We start from the raw sequence: 17,891 nt of genomic DNA, 5'->3' as shown, positions 1-17,891 counted from the left end.
ACGTTTGAGACCCTGGTAACTTGAAGTTTATGGATCACAGATTAAGATTTAGCACTCAAAGGGCTTAGAAGATCATATAGCCCAACCTCCTTCATTTTACAGATTAGGAAACTGAGGCCCAGATAGATTAAGTCACTTGGCTAAGATCATATAGATAGTAGGTAGCAGAGCTAGGTATTACTGCTCGAAATCTAGTCCTCTCCTCACAGTACCAGGTTTTTTTTGTTTGTTTCTTAAGAAATTATCCCAATGACTCTTAACTTTAGGCTATAGTTGCTATTGCTATCCTTAGCCAGGATTCATTATCCAAACATTTTTCATAAATATAATTACACATCTATGACATAGCTGTTGGGGCCTGAAGAGCTCTGAGATAGTCACCCATTAGGTACACATGGTAAATCTCCATCATTCAGAGAATAAACTTATTTCCATTGGTTTTAGATGTTAATGTATCCTCTTTGGGGAAAAGTCCTCCCAACAGAATGAAAATGGAGCTATCAACAAGCCTATTGTCCCATTCCCAAATGACCCCAAACATTGAAACTGCAGTTCTCCCTGCAGATATAATTGGAACAAAACTGAAATATTTCCAACACAATTACTGAAAATCAGCTAAGATTTTTCAGAGTGAAACTGGAGCTTTCCCCCTTCAGAGGCTGCCTTCTTCTTGGTGCAATACAGTCACACATTTCTACATAAGATACTGTAATCTGTTGACATGGAAACCACTGATATCACCCGGTTCATGACTGAACTGAGACATATCAACAGTATCCAGATGGCAAGGGACAAAGTTTTCATTCACACAGAGACATCTTCAGTAACTAGTAACAAGAGCAAGGGGAAACATTTCTTATTAAACACAAGCTAAATAGATTCTTGATTAACCATTACCATTTATATCAGCCATGCAAATTAGCCCAGGCCCACAGGCCCATAGGTTCAGGGTACAGCAGGAATTAAGGCAGGTCTAGGGAAAGTCAGATGTTTATTAGAGGTGGTCTGGTAATTCACATCCATAGACTGCCTTAAGTCTCTCAAAGTACTTTCTTCCTAACAACACCTCATGAGGTAGATAGCATGGATATTATCGTCCTCATTTTATAGATATGGAAACTGAAATTTACACTAGTGAAGAGATTTGCCACAGTCACACAGATAGTAACTGTTTGAAACAAGATTTGAACCCAAGTCTAAAGACTTGTTCAGTGCTCTTTCCATTATAGTGGTATAGTGGGAAGAATCAAAAGACCTGGGTTCGAGTTCCAGCTCCCTCATTTCTTAGCTATGTGACATTAGGCAGATCACTTCATGTCTCTGAACCTGAGTTTCCTCATTTGGAAAGTGGTGATCATGATCCTTAAAATGCCCATGTCAGATGGTTGTCATAAAAAGGAAATAAGAGAATGGACATCAAAGCACTTTGAACAGAAAGTGTTTCACCAATGCCACCTAGAGAGAGGAAAACCTGAGGATACCACCTTGTGACCCTTCTGAGAATTAGGAAGTCAGGGGATACTGCCTTGTCAGAGGAGCACTAGACAGTAAAGGAAGGACAATCAAGCATTTTCACAGGTTAACTATATGGGATCATAGATCTAGGGCTGGAAGGGATGTTACAGGATGCCTACTCCACCCCTCCCATTTTACAGGTGAGGAAACTGAGGCCCAGAGAAGTCAAGTGACTTGTCCAAAGTTATAGAAGTAGTAGGAAGCTGTCAGGTTTCAAACCTAGGTCATCTAATTCCAAAGCCAGTATGTTTTCCACTGTATCATGTCCTATATGTGTATAAGGGGAAGGGGAGAGAAGAGAGAAAAAGAGTGAAAGAAGAGAGGTGGAGGAAGAGAGAGAGAAGGAGAGAGAGGGAGAGAAAGAGAAAGAGAATGAGAGACAGAGAAATAAAGGGAGAGAGAATGAAACAGAGAGACAAAGAAAAAGAGGGGGAAAGAGAAAGGAACAGAGGGAGAGAATGAGAAAGGGAAGAAGAAAAAGAGGCTAGATTATATCTTTCCCTGGCTCCATTTTGTTTTTCATAAACAGCTAATTCTTCTCAGAAACATCCAAGTGACATAAATATTGCTTTTTTGTTCAGTAAAAGTCCACTAGGAAAGTGGCTTGAAATGACTTAACTATACACCTTTGGCATTTGTGTTTCACCCAGTAGAATGTAATCTCCAGGACAGGGATTGTTGTAGTATTCTGTGTCACTAGCACCTGACACATTGATAGGCTCACAGTAGGTACTTAATAAATGTTTGTTGATTGATTGGTTGACTTGCTTGCTGAAGTGGAATTGGATGGTGGTGAGTGGAAGATGATGGCAGTGAGCATCTGAGAGGAACAGGAGGCAGGTTGGGTCTGGCAGGAAGCGGATTTGTTCTTCTCCAGGGTGAGGATGATTGGCAGGGTCCGGAAAAAGAGAAGATAGGAAGAGTGTATTTCTTCCCTTTGTATCATATGCCTGGGTGGGTAGAAGCAGTGAGAAGTAGTGGATAGTGTTGGACTTAGGAAGACCTGAGTTCAAATTCTGCCCCTGAAACTTATTTACAAGCTGCATGATCCTGGGCAAGTCAAAGAGATTCTTTGTGACTTAGTTTTTTCATCTGTCAAATGGAGATAATAATACTCATAATATCTATGATGGCTGTGTAAGATAAGGGAAGTTAAGAGACTTCACAACCTTTAAACACTGTAAATATTAGTTATTATTATTGTTGTTGTTGTTGTTGTTATTGTTGGAGGAGGAGGAGGCACATAACATGAGTACATGCCATTTTCAGATTTCTTAGGTACTTAATCCCTTATCAAAGGAAAATACTGGGCAAAGCATTGCTTTGTTTGATGTGATGGAAAGAACATTAGATTTGCAACCAAGAGACCTGGAATTGAGTAGCAACTTCAACATTTACTAGATACATGAAAATAGGCAAGAAACTTAACCTTTCTAAGTCTGTTTTCCTCATATGTAAAATGGGGAAATAACACTTGCATTATTCATCTCACAAAGTTGTAAAGAAAAGGGTTTTCTAAACTGTAAAACTTTCTACCAATGTGGATACAAATACTTGATTGATTTAGTTAGCTCACCCTTTTGTGAATGCTAATCTTATAGAATTATTGCATCTTGCAGTTGGAAAGGACCCCTAGAGACTATCTATCCAATCCATTCATTTTACAGATGAATATCATAGGGTCACAGCATTTAGGGCTGGAGGGGACCTCTGAAATAATTTACTCCAGCCATTTCATGTTTTACTGATTAAGAAACTGGGGTTAAGAGAAGCCAAAAGATTTCAACATAGTCACATAGTAAGTGGGAGAGCTGGGATTTGAACACAGGTCCTGACTCCAAAGTCAGCAGCCTCTCTGCAGCATGTTTACTGAGCTGAGAGAATAATAATAGTAATTGACAAATCTCAGAGTTGGAAGAGATCTCAGAGGGGATTCAGTTCAACCCTTACCTGAACACAAATTCCCAAATCAATAGTCAACCGATTTCTACTTGAAGATCTCCAGGAATAGAGAGCTTACTGCTTGCCGAAGCAGCCCATTCTGCATTGGGGCAGCTCTAATTGTTACAACAACAACAATAACAACAACAGCAATAACAGCAGAGGTTGAGGTCTCTTTCAATCAATGATCTTATGATAATATGATCTCACTGATTTCTACCTCTCTGATGGCTCCTTCTTATTCTCCTTTGCTGGATCTTCAATGAGGTTATATCCATTAACCCTGGGCATCCCCCAGCGGTTTGTCCTGGGTCCTCTTCTTCTATACCATCTTGCTCAGTGATCTCAGTAGCTCTCTTGGATTCAATGATCATCTCCATGCAAATGATCCCCAGATCTATTTATCTAGCCCTTACCTCTCTCTTGATCTCCAATTGCATAGGAAATGTATCAAACAGGATGCCCTGTAGACATCTTAAATTCAACATGTCCACAGCTGAGCTCATTATCTTTCCCTCCAAACCCTTCCATCTTTCTGACTTCTTTGTTAATGTTGTGGGCACTACCCCCCAATCACACAGACTCACAACCTATACATCATCCTTGATATCTTACCCTCAGTCACCTCACATAGCCAATCTGTTGCCAGGTCTAGTTATTTCTGCCTTTACAATATCTCTTATACAGGACCCCTTATTTTCTCTGACGCATTCACCACTCTGGTGCAGACCCTCATCACTTCACACCTGGATTATAACCTCCTGGTTCGTCTTCCTGACTGAAGTCTCTCCTCACTTCAGTCCATCCTGAGCTTAATTGTCTTCCCTAACCACGTATCTGACAATGTTACCCCCTACTCAACAAACTCCAGTGGCTCTCAATTGTCTTGAGGAACAGGTGAAAATCTTATATGTAAAGCAGTTAGCTGGCTCACTGGACAGAGCACTGGGTCTGGAGTCAGGAAGACCTGAGTCCAAATCTGGCCTCAGACACTGGCTAGCTGTGTGACTCTGGGCAAGTCACTTAACTTCTATTTGCCTCAGTTTCCTCAAATGTAAATGGGGATAATAACAGCACCCAACTTCCAGGGTTGTTGAGGATCAAATAAGATAATATATGTAAAGCATTCAGTAAAGTGCTTTGTATATAGTAGATACTTAATAAATGCTTCTTCCCTTCCCTTTCTTCCATTTGGCTTTTAAAGTTCTTTACAATCTCTTCCTACTTTTTAAGTCTTCTTATGCTTTACTTCCCTTTATGTAATCTATGATCTAGGGTCATTGACCCTTTTGTTCCTTTCACAAGACACTCAATCTCCCAGCTTTATACCTTTTTGCTGGCTGTCTCCAATGCCTGGAATGCTTTCCCTTCCCATTACTGCCTTCTGGCTTCCCTGGATTCTTTCAAGTTTCACCTCAAATCCTAGTTTCTACATGAGGTATTTCCCAGTCCTCCTCAATGCTAGTGCCTTTCTTCTGAGATTGCCTCCAATTTACTCTGTAGATATCTTATATGTGTATAGTTGCTTGCATGTTGTCTGTCCCATTAGAATGAGTTCCACTAGGGAAGATACTGTCTTTTGCCTTTCTTTCAGTGCTTAGCACAGTGCCTGGCACTTAGTAAGTGCTTAATAAATTGTTTAATAATAATCTTATTGGGATGTGGGAAAATCGGGACACTAATGTACTGTTGGTGGAGTTGTGAACTAATCCAACCATCCTGGAGAGCACTTTGAAACTATGCCCAAAGGGCTGTCAAACTGTGCATACCCTTTCTCCCAGCAATACCACTACTAGGTCTGTAAGAGATTAAAAGGAAAATGACTTATATGTACAAAAATGTTTATAGCAGCTCTTTTTGTGGTGGCGAAGAATTGGAAATTGAGGGGATGCTCATCAATTGGAGAATGGCTGAACAAATTGTGGTATATGATTGGGATGGAATACTATTGTGCTATAAGAAATGATGAGCAGAATGCCTTCAGAAAAACCTGGGAAGACATTCAATGATGCAAAGTGATATGAGCAGAACCAGGAGAACATTATACACAGCAACAGCAATATTGTACAACGATCAATGAACAACTTAGCTATTCTCAGCAATACAATGATCCAAGACAGTTCCAAAGGACTTATGATGAAAAATGCTATACATCTCAAGAGAAAGAACTAATGGAATCTGAATGCAAGTTGAAGCACACTTTTAAGGGGGGCTACGTTTTCTTTCACAACATGGATAATATGGAAATATGTTTTGTATAACTGCATATATATGTATATGGATATCTATATCTGTATCTATATACATATCAAATTGCTTGCCTTCTCAATGAGGGGAGAATTTTTCCTTACACTGAGCCTAAATCTGCCTCCTTTGCATACTCTACCCATTGCTCTTGGGTCTGGTCTCTGGGGCCAAACCAAAAAAAAAAAAATCTCATCCCTTTTCCACATGACAATCCTTCAACTACTTGGAGATTGCTGTCATGTCTACACTCTGGCCCCTGAAGTCTTCTTTTTTCTAGGCTATATGATCCTTTGGGTCATGTTCTTTGGGCTTCACTTTCTTCATCTATAAAATGAAGAAGTTGGATCAGGATTTTCTCAGGTGCCTATATGACTGGTTCTCATTTTATGTTATTTTATTTGCCACCCTGGTTGCTCTCCTATGGACACTCCGTAATTTATCAAGGTTCTTCCTTCCTAAACTGTGGCCCCCAGTGTTAGAACTGAATATAATTCTCCAGATGTGTTCTAACCAGACAGAGGACAGAGGGACCTATATTCACCTCCTCCTCTGGGGAAACTGTGCACCTCAGTGCAGCTCAGGATTGCATTAATTGGCTGCCACAACACTCTGCCAACTCATAATCAGTTTTCAGTCCACTAAAACCCCCATATCTTTTTCAGATAAATGGCTATCCAACCTCCTCCTTTGTCTTAGACTTGTGAAATTGATTGAGTGATTTTTTTTTATTTTACCCAGGGAAAAGCCTTCATATTTATCCCTACTAAGTTTTATCCTAATAAATTTAATCCATTGCTCTAACCTGGTAAGACCTTTGGGGATCCTGACTATCATCTAGTGTGTTAGTCAGAGGTAAATAGAGTGCCATGTTTGGAGTCAGGAAGACCTGAGTTTAAATCCAGCCTCAGATATTTACTGGCTGTGTGACCCAGGGCAACTCACTTTGCCTCTATTCAATTCAATTTTCTCAATCATAAAATGGGAACAATAACAGTGCCTATCACCTAGGGTTGTTGTGAGGATCAAATAAAATAGTATTCGTAAAGCACTTAGTATAGTTATTGACATATGGTTGATTCTATAGAAGTGCTTATTCCCTTCTCTCTCCTTTTCCCTTAGCCATCCCTCCCAGTTTGATACCATTTGCAAATCTGATAAGTGTGCCAATTATGCATGCTTGGAAAGCCTGCTGGACTTGGAGTTAGGAAGAGCTGGGTTCAAACCCTGCCTTTGACTTCTGTTAGCTTTGTGATCACAGGCAAGTCAGTTAACTTCTCTGAAACTCAGTTTCCTCATCTGGAAATGAGGGCAATAATACTTCTAGTACCTACCCACAGGGTTGTTATGGGGTTCAAATGAGATAATGTATGAAAAATGACTTGTGGATTTTAAAATGTTATGTATGGTTGCTATCACATTATTATCATTAATTGTTATTAATTATTATCAATATTAATTATTATTAATTGACGAGTAAGCTGAAGCTCAGCGACATGATTGGCCTTGCCCGAGACCATAAAGTAAGTTAAATGACAGAACTAGAATTCAAATTTGGAACTTCTGAATCCAAGTCCAACCCCCTTCCCACAGGCCGTGGAGCAGCCAGGAAACTCCATTGCTGAGGTCATCCCTGCCAGATCCAACATTTAGGAAAGAGGGGGAAGGAAGAACTCCGAAAGCCAGAGGAAGGCTGCTGTTGGTTCCTGAATTTCCACCAATCACAGTCCAGAGAGAGGAAGCTGCAGAGGCAAGACTAGAGCCCAAGGCCAAGACCCATTAGAAGGGGCTTCGCACTCTGCCAATTTCTACAAAAATCCTAGGAATGCATACACTTTGGAAGTGCTATCCAGCTGGAAGGGGCCTGAGAGCTCTTTGGCAATCACAGGCTATCCCTAGGCAGACTGAGAGAACAGGTGGAATTGGCCAACACTTGGTGGTGGGTTCCCCGTGTGGAAATCATAGCACTGCAGAGGCCTCATTAGAGGCATTCACATCTTTTTTTATGGCTTTGGATGTAAGGGGAATGTGTGCAAATATGTTTAAGAAAGTGTAATGTTAAAGGAAAGTGCTGGTTGCTGTCTTGCAAATTAATTGCCAGCAAACGGCCTAGCACAAAGCTAAATGGATCGATATCTACAAGAGAAGAAGAAATAGGCTTTTAACTGCAGAGAACTTTTCCAGTCCAGCAGTAGTTGTGACAGGAGCCTGTCCCCACATCAGTCAGTGGAGTCCTTCTTTGGGCTGAGGGGAGAGCTGAGATTTCCTCTTCTTTGAATGAAAGCCCTCTATTCTCAGGATGGTTTGGAGACTCCATAAAAGCCTGGGTTTGAGGGATGCTTTTAGAAACAGCATTTCCATTTCCAAAATGTATGTGGGCCTCCTCTGGGAACCCAGAGCCGGAAGACATGGCTAGAAAGATGAATATGGACATGGAGCCCAGAGAAGAGAAATGAAGAGAAGACAGGGATGCTAAAGTCTAGGACTCCATGGCCTTTTGACTAGTGCTTTCACAGGGGATAAGGAGATGGGCCTGGAGTCAAGAAGAGCTGAGTTCAAATCTGACCTCTGACCTTACTAGCTGTGTGACCTTGGGTAAGTCACTTAACCTTCTTCGCCTCAGTTTCCTCATCTGTCAAATGAGCTGAGGAAGGAAATAGCAAACTATGCCAATATCTTTGCCAAGAAAACCCCAAATGGGGTCATGAAGAGCCAGACATGACTGAAACAAAGGAACAGCAGCAACAGGTTAATCCTTCCACCAATACCATCCTCTTCAGGTCAGAGGAAGGACAATCACAATGCCTCCAGCCCTCAGGTTTTAACCAACAAACAAGTAGGGGCACTCTCATAGAATCACAAGGTGTTAGAGATGAAAGGGTCTATAGAGGTTATCTGGTGCAACCCACCAACCCACCCATTTTACAGATGAGGGAGCTGAGGCCCAGCAAGAAGTGCTCAAGGGCACATGGCCAGGGAGAGAGAGATGGGACTGAACCCAAGGCTTCTGACACCCCTCCCCCCCACAGCCTATTGAGAGGGATACAGCTGGGCATGATCGCTTAAGTATTTGTATAGACAATGAGCCTTAAGCAACAAAAGAAGCCTCCAGTATTAAGTTCTGAATTTTTCTGATTCCAAAATGTTTACATGAAGATATATTTTTATTTCTTTCTCCAAAGAAACATGTGTGGGAAAGAATACTGACCTTTAGGTCTTGTCAGAAGAACCAAGTTCAAATCCTGGTTTATGTGCTCAATAGTAATATCTAATTTTGTTGTTATTGTTGAGTTCTTTCTTTCTTCCTTTCTTTCTTTTTCTCTTTCCTTCCTTCCTATCTATTGAAGATATTAACTATTATCATTATTATTATTACTACAACCTAAAATAAATTATCTTAAGTGCTTTGCAAACTTCAAGAAGCTATATAGGATTCTGGATTCTGAAAGGGACCTCAGATATTATCTAGCCCAACCTTTCCATTTTATAGTGAGGAAGCTCAGGTCCATTTAGAGAGGTAACTGACTTGCCCAAAGTCACAAAGGTAGTAGATGGCATAGGTGGGGTCTGAACCTTAGTTGTTTGGCTCCAAATTCCTTGCTCTTTTGTGTGTGTTTCCTTCAATTACCTTTAAATACCATTACTACAACTACTGGTGCTGCTGCTGCTGCTGCTACTACTACTACTGTCATATAAACCAGTGATTGTTGTTATAACCTTATTGGGTCATTTAGAAGAAAGCTGAAGAAAGAAAACATTGTAATCATCAAACATCTAAAAAGGGTAATTAAGGACATAGTAACAGCCTTGAAGGGCTTTTAACTAGAAGAAGGATTAAATTTGTTCTGTTTGGCTCCTGAGGACAGAAGGGGAAGTCGTGGAGGGGGGGGAGAGGGCAGGGTGTATAGACTTGATGTAAGCAAACATTGACTGGTAATTAGAACTGTTCAGGAGTAGAATGGGCTGCCAGGAGAGGTTAGTGGGTACTTCCTCACTAGAACCCCAAGGAGAGGCTGGATGACCACTTATTGGCTATGAGCTGTGAGTTGGATCAGATGACCTCTGAGGTTCTTCCTTCTGACTCTGAGATTATGCAATTCCAGGTATTAGAAAGGGAGAACAGAAGCAACAGATCTGAGTCCCTGGTTTTTTTTTTTTTTTTTTTAGGCAATTGGGGTTAAGTGACTTGCCCAGGGTCACACAGCTAGTAAGTGTCAAGTGTTTGGTCTGAGGCCGGATTTGAACTCAGGTCGTCCTGACTTCAGGGCCGGTGCTCTATCCACTGCACTGAGTCCCCGTTTTGAGGCTTGCTAGCTGTGTAATCCTGGGCAAGTCACAACTTCCCTGGGCCTCAGTTTCCTCACCTGCAAAATGATAATAACAACTCACGGGATTGTTGTGGAGAAAGTGCTCTGTCAGCTTGAAAGCATTCAGAGATGTGAGCTATTATTAACAGGAACAATAAGAATCACTCTCCCGTATCACCTGTACTTCTTGCTTGGTTCTTGTGAAACCTGTACCTGGTAGCTTGTAGGAAATCAGAACCAGCCATTCTGTCATTACACAGCACCTATAAACTCAGGTGAGGAAATGAAGAGGGATGCTAGACCCTGTGACTGAGCCACTCATTTCCTCCAACAGCTGCGAAAGGCCTTTGAAGAGCAGTTCCTGGGAGTCCTGCTGGCGGAACCCAGAGTGAGGCCGTTATTAGCATCTCTATTATGGGGCAATTTTGCTTCAGCCCCATGGAATCCTGCAGTGGGAAGGGATTCTCTTGTTAAGCAGAGGATGCAAAGGGAAGAAAGGAAGGGGGGTGCTTAGGACCACAGGATTTAAAGCTGGAATGGATCTTGGAGACCTCTCATTTTACAAAGAAGGAAAGGGAGGCCTAGGTGGGTAAAATGACTTTGGAGGCAGCATGGTGTAGTGGATAGAGGGATTGTCTTGGAGTTAGGAAGACCTAGGGATTCTGGACTTTGACACTTTGACCCAGTTCTCTCTCTACTACCCCAAGAGAACTGGAGGAATGATGAACTTATTAGGTGCCCAGGGCCCTGCACATTTGTTGTTGTTCAGTCGTTTCAGTCCTGTCTGACTCTCCATGACCCCATTTGGGGTTTTCCTGGCAGAGAAACTGGAGTGATTTGCCATTTCCTTCTCCAGCTCATTTTACAGATGAAGAAACTGAGGCAAACAGAGGTTAAATGATTTGCCCAGGGTCACACAGCTAGTAGTGTCTGAGACCAGATCAGGTCTTCCTGACTCCAGGCTTGTTGCTCGATCCACTGCATCGGTTAGCTGCCTCACCCTGCACGTAATAGGTGGTTAATTAGAATTTGCTTAATTGAACTGAAAAATATAGGCAGTCCATATAAGACTTACACCTGTCCCAGTAGAGAAGCAAGGCAGGAATTTGGTGCCAGAGTCAGGATGAAGGCTTAACATGGTGCCTGCCAGTCTGGAAGTCCCTCTGAATTGTAAATGAACACTTCCTGAGCCAAAGAGGTCCAGTCACCACCTATCATCCCACCCAAAGAACTGGAATGTTGGGGGGTGGGAAGAAAAGGCAACACAACAGAGATTTAGAGTCTGCCAGGAGAGAGTTGACTTCTGGGAGAATTCCATGAGAGATTAAAAGAATAAGAAAATTATAAGCCTTAGGGAGAGATGACTAAAGGAAGGAGAGTATCTGAAAGAAAGGACCTACTCATTAAAAGAGAAGGGACAAATAAGAATAAATGTCTATTGCTAGAGCTATAACCAGGACATTTTGTGCCTGGGCTAAGGAGGGGAGCTAGGGTGGGGAATTTCACCCAAGGGTGTGGACCCTAGGGAGAGAAAGTGGATTCCCCCTCCCCTAGACTACTGCAGGGTTTCTAAGATGCTGAAAGGATTGGCTGATGTTAGGGAGGGGTCCTAGATGTGTGCAGCTCCCAAGGGGAGGAAGCATACCTCCAGATGGTACTCTGGAGACAGTCTCAATTTTAGCACCCTGGGTATGCCCAAACCCCAAATGTTTCACTTTAGTTTTGGCTCTATAATGTTTTAAAGCTTAAAAAAAATCACTGCCCTTCCGATCCCCGCTCTCATACACTGACAGGTTGATACTGCAAGTGTCATTACTCCCATTTTACAGATGAGAAAACTGAGTCTCAGAGAGTGTAAATTATTTATGTAAAGCCACACAGTTACCAAATATCAGAGCCATAATTCGCCCCACATTTTCTGATTCCATATTCAGGGTATATTACATTAAGCTGTTTCCTCATCTAAGAAATGAGACCTAGTTCCCAGTCACACCACTAGTACTGATCTCTATAAACCTCTAGCAAAAGTTCTTTATAAACTTGTAAACTCTCCTTTAGTTTCTTATTTCACATCTTTATTTATACAGAGATGCTTCATCAGAAAAAAACCCCACTAGTTTTAGATTTTGAAGGCTTGAATTCAAATCCTACCCCCAACTTTGGGTGAATCATAGTCAGTACTGTGACTCTGCTTCTATATCTATAAAATGGGGATAATAATACTGGCACTGCATTCCATATGATTTAGTGTGTACATGAGTTATTATTCTGCCATTATTTCCAATATTTCATACCTCCCCCACAGAAAAGGTTGTCAGCCACCAAATAAAAATACTAGAAAGTTTTGAAATAATTCAAAAGGAAAAATATCTTTTTAATGGCTCCTGTGGTTAATTTCAGGAAGCTATGTGACTAAGTGGATAGACTTCCAAATCTGCAGTAAAGAAGACTCCTCTTCCTGAGTTCAAATCTGGCCCTAGGCACTTACTGGCTATGTGACCCTGGCTAAGTCACTTAACCCTGTTGGTCTCAGTTTCCTCCTCTGTCAATTGAGATGGAGAAGGAAATGGCAAACCACTCCAGTATCTCTGCCAAGAAAACCCCAAATGGGGCCACAAAGAGTCGAATACCATTGAAATGACTAAACAACAGCAACACAGGTTAGACTAACTAGCTGCTAAGGTCGTTTTCAATTCTCAGATTCTAGGATTCTGTGACTGAGCATTTGGGGGAATCCAGGTCCTTTTTACAATTCTTGACAAAAATCTCTCCACTTCTCATTTGCATATATATTATATACTAGCCCAGAGGTTAGGAATAAGTTATAATTATGAGATGAACAATGACAGTTACATCACAGAGTTAGCGTGGGAAGGTCTGATGACATTCAAGACCTAGCTGCTTGGTGTGGCAATTTGTGCATTAGTAAAGATAGACCCTAGGATTCAGGAAGAATTAGAAGAGAATCATAGAATCTCAGAGTTGGATGGGGGTTCTGCAATATTATCTGGTTCAATTCCTTGCCTCATGTATAATAATAATAGTAATAGTAATAATAGCTAATATTTATATGAAGTTCACTGTGTGCCAGGCACTGTGCTTAGCACTTTGCAATTATTATTTCATTTGATCCTCACAACAACCCTGGGAGGTAGGTGCTATTGTTATCCCTGTTTTATAGATGAGGAAACTGGGACCAATAGGGGTTAAGTGACTCGTCCAGAGTCAGCTGGTCAGAGATAGCTAGTCATTGTCTGAGGCTGGATTTGAACTCAGGTCTTCCTGACTCCAAGTCTAGCACTATGTCCAATGTGCCACCTAGCTGTCCCTAAAGGGACAGTATTTTTCTACAATATTTTTAATACTGTGAAATCAGAGCCCTGCCTATTTAAGAGTTTCTCTTATTCAGACCCATAACTAAAAATTCTTGTGTCTGGGATAAATTAAGTGGTTGCCCCCTGGCCTTTTTGGGGGGGGTAGAGAGGACAACATATCTCAGGTACAGTTGCTCTGGGAGAGTTGTTGTTGTTGTTCAGTCATGTCTAATTCTCTGTGACCCCATTTTGGGTTTTCCTGACAGATATATTGGAGTGGTTTGCCATTTCCTTCTCTAGTTCATTTGACAAATGAGGAAACTGAGGTAAACAGGGTGAAGTGACTTACCCAGGGTCACACAGCCAGTAAGTATCTGAGGCCAGATTTGAACTCAGGAAGATGAGCCCAGTACTCCATCCATTGTGCCACCTACCTACCCAGGGAGAAGGGGCAGCCTATTTCCTCCAAAAGTTTGACCTGTGCCCTGTGGCATCACTGACTGCCCACAATCCTACAACCTCAAGGGGGAGACAGGGAGAGAGGAGGAAGGCAGCCCTGTGAGAGGCGTTACAGGTCACCGGGAGTGACAACCTGAGCCACCAGTGAGGAGCAGTTATACCCCTAGAAGCCAGGTGGGATAGTGGACAGAGTAGTTAGAGTTGGAGTCAGGAAGACCTGAGTTCTTCAGAAACCCTGCCTTACCCAGGCTGTGGGTAGCTGTGTGAACCTCTGCAAGTAGCTTAACTTCTCTCATCCTCAGTTTCCTCATTTGCAAAATAATAATACCATCTCATAGGAATATTGTGAGCACTAAATGAGACAATATAAGTGAAGGATTTTGTGAACCTTACAGTGCTTCATGAATGATAGCTATTATTATTATTGTGAAGCCCAGAGATGGAAGCCCCTAGCTCTAACCCTACCCCATATCAATGCCAAGGGGCAAAGCTTGATGACCTCACCCAAGTTTTAGCTTTATTTTTTTTTTTGAGGCAATTGGGATTAAATGACTTGCCCAGGGTCACATCGGTAGTAAGTGGCCAGATTTGAACTCAGGTCCTCCTGACTCCAGGGCTGGTGATCTATCCACTGAGCAACCTAGCTGACCCATGGTTTTATTCTTTTTCATTTTCCTCCTGCTGATAAATAAAGGTGCTAGTATCACTAACACTCATTATGAGGAAAGGGAATAAATATTTATATAATGCCTATTATATGACAGGCACTATCTCAGCTGATCCTCACAACAACCCTATGAAGGGTCTGAGTCTGGACTTTAACTCAGGATTTCCTGATTCTAGGCCCAGTGCTATCTACTGTACCACCAGCTGCCTCCATTATGACAACTAGCATTTATATAGCACTTTATAAGGTCTGCATAACATGTTACAAGGATGACCTCTTTTGATCTTCACAACAGCCCTGCAAAGTAGGTGCTGTTATTTTTCTCATTTTACAGACGAGGAAACCGAGGCAGGCCAAGATTCCTGAACAAGAGGACTTGTTCAGTGTCACATAACTCATAAGTGTCTGAGGTGGGATTTGAACTCAGGTCCACAGCTATACCATAGGAAAAAAAAGGCATGAGGTCAGATTGGGGAGTAAATCAGTCAGTGTGACCACAGTGGAAGTAAATTGTTGTGATTAATAAATTATAATATATTTCCCCATATGGTTTGGCTTTGGTATTTAAACAAGAATTGGTCTTCTTTATAGATTTCCAAGTGATTGTTTCCATCTGTTGTTAAAACTCTCACTTACCTACTTCCTGGGAGGTTTGTGATTATATCATGATAATTTCTTTCCAGATCAGGTAGTTCTCTCTGTCTCTGTCTCTCTCTGTTTCTGTCTCTCTTTCTCTCTGTCTTTGTCTTTGTCTCTCCTCACACTCCTCTCTCTACCTCTCTCCCTTTTTTCCCCTGCCTCTCTCCCTTCCTCTCTGTCTGAATTTGCTGAGATCTTATGAATATACTATATACCAAACTTTGGAGGTTTCTTTGATCTGTGAATTTTTCCATCTAGGCCCAAAGGGCAGTTTAGAGAAACTAGAAAAGAACTGAATTAAATGGAAAATAGACTAAGGAATTCATTCTGAAAAAGAAAGGTGGGCTTCATTTGTGAACAGGTCAAATTGAACTCAAATAGCAGCAGGCCAAGAATAACAATTTGGTTTTCTTTCAATTAAGGTGATGTAAAAGAGGTTTCTAAAGTCCCAGTGCTTCCTGATTTGAAAAGCTTCTACCTATTGGACTTTTCTACTATTTAGTTCTTTGGAAGAAAAAAACGTTAGTTTTGCCACTTATTGTATGACCTTGGACAAGTCACAAACTCCCTGGCTCTCAGTTTCCTCATCTGTAAAATGAGAGAGTTGGGCTATATGATCTCTAAAGTCCCAGCTCTAAATCTTTGATGCTTAAAAATATCTATGATCCTATGATATGGCATAAACTTTAAGAGCCTCCATTGGGGCTGGTCTTTGATTACATAAGACACCCTGCACATAGAAGGGACTCAATAAATATTGACTGATTTGAGTTTTGCTCTTGTCTTTCTGAAGGTAACTGGATTTGAAGGAGAATATTATGGAGTTATTTTAAAAGCTCAAAATTAACCAAAACCTCATAACCTTTTATAATTATGTTCCAGAAGATTTGTTTAATTTTCTTAACGGACTCTTCTGCACACATTGAGATTTCTAGATCACAAAGGGGCTGAAATTCACTTTGTTTTTCAGGAGTCTGGTGTCTGCTTCACTGAGGGAGCGTTGATCGTGGAATAAGAGGGAAGTTCAAGTGTGTCCTTAGTTTAAAAGTAAATAAATTTTTTTTAAAATGCTATTCATTCAATTTCCTGGGGTCCTTTTCTTGGTATGGTGCTCTCAGATTAGGGAATTTCAAATAGCTATTTCTGAGAAGGTTTGGAGGCAAAAATCTCTTCTGCCCTCCACCCCTGCAGAAAAAAAGTCAGAGACCCAGAGAAGTAAAGTGATTTACCCAAGGACTTTCCAGGATAATAGATGCAGGCATATTTCCATTTGGGTACAAATAATCTTCCCAGATTCCCTTAATTACTGAATATGGCTCATTCATGTGGAATAGAAGATTGAGGGGAAGAGGAAAGGTAATGTGATTCTGTACTCAAATGTTTAACAGTCCTTAGAGATAGTTATAGCCTTTGTAGTCTTCTATGAAGGACACAACCGCTTACGCACATAAAATACCTCCTTTTGTTGAACTGAACAACAGCTAACCCACCACTATGACATGGTATGTACAGCAGTTGCTATATCAACAGAATAAGAATATTGCTCTGTACCTTTTCCTTTTAACCTCTATGTTGGCTCTATAAAGCTCAATAAACACAATTAAAAACAAAGCAGTCAAACACCATAAAAAATTCTCTTGAGAAACTGCTTTAATAGAAATTGGAGAGGCCTTGGTAAGCTTACCTTCTTTTCCCCTTTTGTGTTCTTTCATCCTTTCTGCCCCTCTCCCCTTTTCTCCTTCCCCCTCTTTCCTTCTGCCTCCATTTTCCTCTCTCTCCTCCCTCTTTCTCTTTACCTTTCTTTCCCTTGGTCTTTCCCCATTTCATTTTCTCTCCCTTTTCCTTCTCTCTCCTTTTCCTTCTTTCTCTCCACCTCCCCTTTTTCCTTCTCCCTCTCCCTCTTCCTTCTCTCTTCCCCCTTTCCTTATCTCTCCCTTTCCCATTTCCTCTTCTCTGTTTCCTTCTCTCCTGTCTCCCTTTACCTCTCTCTACCTCCTTCACTTCCCTCTTTCTCCCTCTATTTTCCCGTCTTTCCTCCTTTCCCCTCTCATTTCTTCTCCCACTTCCCTCTCCCCCCCCCAACTTCATCTCTCTTGCCCAGTTTGTAACACATCATTTTCCCACTGCTCTGTAACATGAATCATTTACTTTTTCATTTCCCTCTCAGAGTACTAAATCAAAATTCTGCTAAGGAATAAATCCCCTATGTAACAAATGAGGAAGACTGGCTGTTGTACATTGACAGCTACTGCATTCAAAAAAGGGGTTCATTCTGGAGGGAAAGGATGAGCTAGTAGGAAATCATATTCATGACCTTCATTCAGACAGCAGTGCTAAAGAATTTGTCATAAAAACTGCCATTAAATAAACAATCCCTGACTTGATCATTTGGCCTGTTGTCATCATGGTAGACTCATTTCTGTCTGTTCTAAATGAGCATTTTCTTCTTTGACAATTTTGGACTGGAGTTGGGCTTCACTTTCAGTGGCTAAATGATCTGCCAGCTCCCTCGGAGATGAGAATTTCAGTTTTGTCATCCTACTTAACTACTTTGACAAAGGTGCAAGGAAGAGCCGTTACTAGGAAAAGAACCAAAAGAGGAAAAAAATGGGATGATGTTGCTTTGATGAGCCATCATTTGGAAATTTGGGTATTTCTGGAATTGTGTCTCTTAATGAGTCTTATTTGAAGACAGGCATCAGGCACATTTGCAGTAACATTTTAAAGAGTCTTTGCTGTGCTTCCTAATGAGGAACAAGGGGGTAGTGGCAAGGGCAGGAGGCTGGTCTTTTCCTTTCTCTGGGA

General features: G+C 41.3%; 1 protein-coding gene and 1 long non-coding RNA gene across 3 annotated transcripts in view; one reads left to right on the top strand and one right to left on the bottom strand.

Annotated features, from left to right (window-relative positions):
* Positions 1-17,891, bottom strand: part of LOC114050111 (small conductance calcium-activated potassium channel protein 3) — a 268,773-nt gene that overhangs the window by 9,895 nt on the left and 240,987 nt on the right. The gene's annotated exons all lie outside the window — the stretch shown is intronic.
* The window catches only part of LOC114050112, a 122,460-nt gene that overhangs the window by 47,749 nt on the left and 56,820 nt on the right, over positions 1-17,891 (top strand). The gene's annotated exons all lie outside the window — the stretch shown is intronic.

The sequence above is a fragment of the Vombatus ursinus genome, unplaced genomic scaffold (assembly GCF_900497805.2).
Source record: "Vombatus ursinus unplaced genomic scaffold, bare-nosed wombat genome assembly UNPS02014798.1, whole genome shotgun sequence".
NCBI lineage: Eukaryota > Metazoa > Chordata > Mammalia > Diprotodontia > Vombatidae > Vombatus > Vombatus ursinus.
The sequence above is the reverse complement of the archived record's forward strand: the minus strand, read 5'-3'. Positions and strand labels throughout refer to the sequence as shown.